General features: G+C 47.9%; 1 protein-coding gene across 10 annotated transcripts in view; it reads right to left on the reverse strand.

Moving 5' to 3' along the window:
- The window catches only part of PPFIBP1 (PPFIA binding protein 1), a 103,262-nt gene extending 97,486 nt beyond the window's left edge, over window positions 1-5,776 (reverse strand). For all 10 annotated transcript variants that reach the window (XM_031555213.1, XM_031555208.1, XM_031555207.1 and 7 more), the window contains exon 1: window positions 5,758-5,776. The gene's annotated coding sequence lies outside the window, so the exon portion shown is untranslated. The remainder of the gene's footprint in view (window positions 1-5,757) is intronic.
- Window positions 5,777-6,000: the final 224 nt, after the last annotated feature.

Genomic DNA, 6,000 nt, shown 5'->3' on the forward strand with positions numbered 1-6,000 from the left:
GAATAGACAAGCCTTTTCAGGTCTCTGCTCTGAACCAAAACCAACTTCCCGCAGTTAAGAGTAAAGAAATAACCTCCAACTAATGCTGTTTTGAAGCAGAACAGGGGGCACTATAAGGCCAGCTCCTAAACCCATCAGGAGGTATCCAGCTCCCCTGTGCCTTTCCTGGGGTTCAAGTGCCCAACACATCCACCTCTGCTAATATGTACATACACTTGGGAGAGAAAATACCAAGTCCAGACATCAGGATAAACACCTATCTAGAATTCCTGGATTATTCTAGGTCCTCTGAATCCAAATTGCACTTGGGTGTGGCAATCCCAGATACGTTTACAGACTTGTAGCCCTTAACATGAGCTAGCAGTGTGGGTAGACAGGGACAACATAAGAGGAATGGTTTTAAACTAAAAGAGGGGTAATTTAGATTAGATGTCAGGGGATATTTTTCACTGAGAGGGTGGTGAGGAACTAAACAGACTGCCTGTAGAGAATGTGGATACTCCACCCTGGAGGTGTTTACGGCCAGGTTGGACGGGGCCCTGAGCAGCCTGATCCAGCACCTGATCTGCCACCTTGGCAGAAGGGCTGAAACTAGAGGGTATTTGAGGTCCCTTCCAACCCAAGCCATTCTGTGATTCTCTGAATGATTCAGTTCCAAGCAGATTCTGCTCTAGTCAAGAGCTGTTTTGCAGAAAGCTGCTCAATGGCACACAATAGCACACTGAGTAAACTGCACATCCAGCAAGAACATCTGCCCAACTGCTGGGCATGGAGCACTCCAGTGGGTGCCCAGGGAAACAGGCAAGCTAGTAGCAAGCCACAAGCCACAGAAACTACCGTGATGAACAGAACACAGTCTGTGAGCCATGGCTTGGACTCTCCAAATGCAAACAGGATCAATCCTTCACAGCATCTTTCTGCTCCAGAGAGAGAAGTCAGTCTTGAAGTATCTGCAGAGTTCTGCTTCAAGAGGTGAATGCCAACAGAATGGGTTCTGATTCACTTACTAAATGATTCTTCTTGGAAAAAAAAAAATACATAATTATTTTTAAGAACCTTCTTTCCGCATTTCACAACTTAATATGAAATGTCTTACTACTCTCACTGTGCTAGATAGCCCCTCAGCCTTGTCACAAATGTCCAATCGAGTAACCAAGAGAGAACTGGGTTCACAGAGCATGCCCACCACACGGAGCACATGGACAGCCACATGCACAGCTGTCATGGGATAGAAGGCATCGCCCTTCCTCATACTAAAAAACAGATCCCTCTGTAATTCAGCAAGTGCACATGTGCTCCTGATTCTGTCATTCATGCAGGGAAACAATTTGACAGTGAAAAGAATGGGGGTGTGTGTGGAGTGGGGGATGTTTGGCAGTTTGCTCTTTTTCACCACATTAAAGCTATTTTTCTGTTATCAACTGAACTTCACATATGTTGCATCTCCCTTCAGTACCATTCATCCTAGGAACTATTTGGGGCTGTATTCTACCTTCATATTTAAAACGTATGCTGTACTTTCCCCCTAGAGTTTTGTTTCAGAATTCATCACCTTGAGAAAAGGCACGTAAGTCCATATCGTTATCATAATTTCCTCTTACATTGCCGTAGCTGTCACAAAGCAAGAAAATAAAGTTGCTCTCCCAAATCTGCCACATTTGGAGCGATGAGGAAGCTCTGAAAATCTGATAACCACTGCCATAAATCAGCACATTTTAAATCATCCTGAGACGTACTTAGATGGCTGCCTTTGACAATGCGAAGATTCTCCAGTTTAGAGTTCAGATGCTGCAATAGTTGGCTCGACTCTCTGGCTTGAGCTCTCCACTACCATTGAAGAAAAAGCCCTTACATAAAGATGCGAGTCTAAACCAACTTCAGGGTTAGCACGCTTGATCTTGGAACCCTTTGCTCACAAATAGCATTCAATGGGATATACCATTCATTCAAAGGTTGCAACGCTGTATCACACAGCCAGAGCCCCTCCACTTCTCTTCCCGCCTCCTCCTCAGTAGATGATGATGGCAGATGAAGCACAGGGAGAAGAAAGATAATAGCTATGGCCGATGTCAAGACCTGTACCTAAGTATGTTTCCACTGAGGGAAGAAATCATCTCTTCTACTTAATTGGTTTATCTTGGCCTTTTTACAGAAATAGAAGCAGAGCAGTGGGAAAAAGCATAAAGCTTTAACACACCACATTTTCTTCACGTATAACAGAAGTCAGAGAGGAACAAAACACCTGGGAAGCTAAAGATATCGGGAAATAATACATGCCCACTGAAAGGGCAACACTAACTGTGGGCAAGCAACAGCAAACCCAGTGCGATGACCAAATTATTAAGAGAAACTTCCAACCTTTACATAGAAGTGAAGTACAATCTAGGCAGCAGTGTCAGAAAAATGACGGTGTCAGAAAAATGAAAGCCCAAGATGGACCAAAACATACATCAATGTGTGAAAAAGAGAAAAATGGATGCATCCTTCCCTGCACCTTGCAGCATGTTCATCACTGAACACCCTTGCTGGAGTCTTCAGAGCAAGGAAAAACCCACTGAGATAGGTGTTAGGACTTAACACAATCAGCAGCTGAATGAAGTGAAAGATGCAACAGCTGTGGAAAACAACCCTGTGGCAAGAGAAACACTGTTACCCAAAAAGACCAGGCTTGAATTCTGGACAGGATGCTAACTTCTCAAAAACTGGGCAGGAGATGTGATCTCTCAGAAGGAACATGCAGCCTTTCCTAGCACAGGCTGCAAAGAGTGCTGTTTATAAATCAGCCACCTCCAAAGAGCTACCTGAACTGTGACACCCACTGATTCCTGAGGCAGTGATTAAATGGCAGCAGTGAACCTTCCAACAACAATCTTCAATTTCGTACCACGACACAGGGCAGGCTGATGCCCTTACCCTACTGAGGCCAGAATAGTCAGTGTGAATGCAAAGACTGGTGATGAAGGAGAAAAAGACATGGTATTTCTGTTAAGGAGACGCTGCAGAACACCAGCTCAGCTCTGGGCATACAAACAAAGTGACCACAGGGCAGGACAGGGTGTGAATTTATAGTACATGCTCAATAAACGTTAAGTGACCGCCTGGGTACAGACACCAGCAGTAAACACAAGGCGAGGCAATGTAGTTTACCTCTCTTGGACTGCACCCAAGAGCACAGTTGCTAATGAGATGACTAATGGGATCTCACAATTACAATTGGGGGGGGTAGGGAGCACTGCTCAGCCTGGGTATAGAAAGGCATTAAGCGGTTTTATTATTAAGGCACTAAGTGCTTTTATTTATTCTTAACATGTAGTTGTATGCAGGCGCTACACAAGAGGAGTGAACACAACAAAACCTGCCTGACCCTTCCAAAAAAACCACTGCATTTTTCAAGGCTATGGATGTGAGTCCATACAAAAATGGACCAGAACATGTCTGCACAGCTTTAAAGACGTAACAACACTGGAGTTTTGCTTAGAGAGCAGAAAACAACAAAGGTACAGAACCACAGGGAAGAAGTCACCTTGGGTATACCCACCTAACATGGCCACTTCTGAGCCGAGGAACAGGACCGGGACCTTGCCAAAATATCCATAGATTCAGCAGTGGAACGGGGGCTTTCCTCAATTGTACCACCAGGAATTTCCAGGATACTCCATTCTCACCCTAAATCCTGGCAAATATTTGGCCTATTTCTTTTTCTAGTAAGAACTATTCCAAACTAGCAGACACCTCTCCCCCTCCCTCCCAGCAACCAACTTTCCCCCACTCCCCCACCTGGGCATATACCTTCCTGCACTGCTCTGCCCCCACCACAGGAGTCAAGGGAATGTTTTGGACTGTCATACCAGAGCTGTGACCCAGGCACCTCCCCGTGCTCCCTCACCTTTACAGAGACCTAATATGAAGCACAACAGAAATCAGTTGGGTTTGCAGAACTCAGTCAGGTTTAGAGCAGTGCTATCTTGCTAGCCCCCAGTAACCCAAAGGTACATTTTGATGCCATCACATCACTGTTAAGAAAGTGTCTAAGCTTTCTGTCCTCTTACTTCAGGGGAAGAACTTTCTGCTCACTGAAACCACCTTTATTTCTTGACGTGGTAAAAGATGAAAACACCACAGAAGCCCCACTTGCGCAAATATAAGACACAAAGCCTCCTGCAGAATGCTGGGTCTGTACGTCAGCACACAGATGTCTTCACAACATCCTGACCTGCCTGGTAAGCAGAAAGCAGTGGTCCTGATGGGAGCAGGCTGATAGTATCACAGCAGAACAAGACTCGGTCTCCCAGAGTGTCTGTAATTCCAGGAACACAAATTGCTGCAAGAAAGGTCTCCCACAACACCTCTGCAGGCCTTTTCATCATGACCACATCACTTCCCGCAACATGTTTTACACTGCAGCAGGCAGCACAGGCCACAGCAGAAAGAGGACTCGGAGAAAAAGACGACAACACTCAGCAGAGCCTTCTGCCTCGTGTGACACCCCAACCTCAAGGTACTCCTCCCTGAGTGGAAGCAGAAACGTTACTCACCAATTTTTCCACCACACAGATACGTACACATGGGACAGAGCAGCTCAAATGCTCTTCAGATGAACTGCTAAACTCAGAACTCATCAAGAAAGCACTTGAATCTGGCCCTGTGTGTTCAGTCCAGCACCCTTGACGTTATCTTACTTTGGAAGGCTATCACGGCAGCGGAACACCTACCAGTGCCTAGCTCACAGGCAGCGTGCCTCAAAACATAAGCAGTACTGCTGTAGAGAGAGACGGCTCCTAGAGGCCCAGCTCTGCTGCCAGGCAAACACGTGCAACTCCTTCATGAGAACAGCAGAAACTTTGTACTCCAGGCACGGCAGCAGTGATCTTAATGCACGAGCCATGTGGTACGCAGCAACTGTCACCCACACACCAAACGATCCCCTGCTGCTAGGAGCCGATCTACACCATACAGCTTTTTAAGAAATTGTGCTAAACCCTATCACTAAAACTCTGCTGGGATGGCTTCCACTCAAACTGTGTAGGAAGCTCCTTGCTTCCTACTGACATAGGGAATCCAAGAGAGCAGAACACCCGCTGCATTTGGAGCTGAGACCTCACATAGACTTCAGCTCACCTGGTTTGTGGGATGCCTCTGCCACCCGTGTACGCTGCTTCCCTGAGATCCATACTCAGGTTTTTATGGCAATTATAAATCACTTTTGCCTTTCACAAACGTAAATCCGAAGCGATGGCCGCTATCTTTAATAAGAGCAATAAATCTGGGTTTTGCACACCGGAACCTCTTGCTGTCAGACACACTCCATCACGGAAGCACAAAGAACAGTCTTGCTCCGGGTGACCCATTTTTGCTGCTTCATTTTTGGAATACATGCACTCACACTGCTCAGTCGTGCTGCCATTTCAATCCACACCACACTTGCACGTTCTGCTGTCGTGCTCGGGCTGAGACAAGCAGCACCAGCAGAGCCCCCGACAGCCGCAGAGCGGGCCGAACCCGCGTCCCAAGCACCGCTCCAGTCGCGCTGCCCCCGCCCAGGAGCGAACACGCGTGGTGCCGTACCGAAGCGGAGCACTAACACAGCACAGCTCACTTCTTCCCCCTGGAAACAGCTACAAAGCACCTTTTCACTACCACGGCTGCACCCAGCCAGGGCGTGAGCCAGCACGGCTATTTCGGCCCGCACCAGTCGCAAACTTAAAAGAAACAGACCTAAAAGAAATAATTATAGGATGCCGGAACCCCAGGCCTTACATCGAAACGCACTTGCTCGCTCGGGACACAACTCCCGGTCGAAGTTCCCCACCACTTGTAGCCGCAGCGCCCCGCCGACAGGAACGCAGCCCCGCACGCCTCCCCGCCGGGCACAGAGTAACTCCCACCAGCTAATCGCACAGCCTGCCCCGCCGTCCCCTTCCCACCGGATGCAGCGGGGCACGCTGGGCTCGGCCCGGATCAGCCGGGCTGGAGGAACCCGCGTTCCTCCGCCCCAGGCGG

Source organism: Meleagris gallopavo, chromosome 1 (genome assembly GCF_000146605.3).
Source record: "Meleagris gallopavo isolate NT-WF06-2002-E0010 breed Aviagen turkey brand Nicholas breeding stock chromosome 1, Turkey_5.1, whole genome shotgun sequence".
Lineage (NCBI taxonomy): Eukaryota > Metazoa > Chordata > Aves > Galliformes > Phasianidae > Meleagris > Meleagris gallopavo.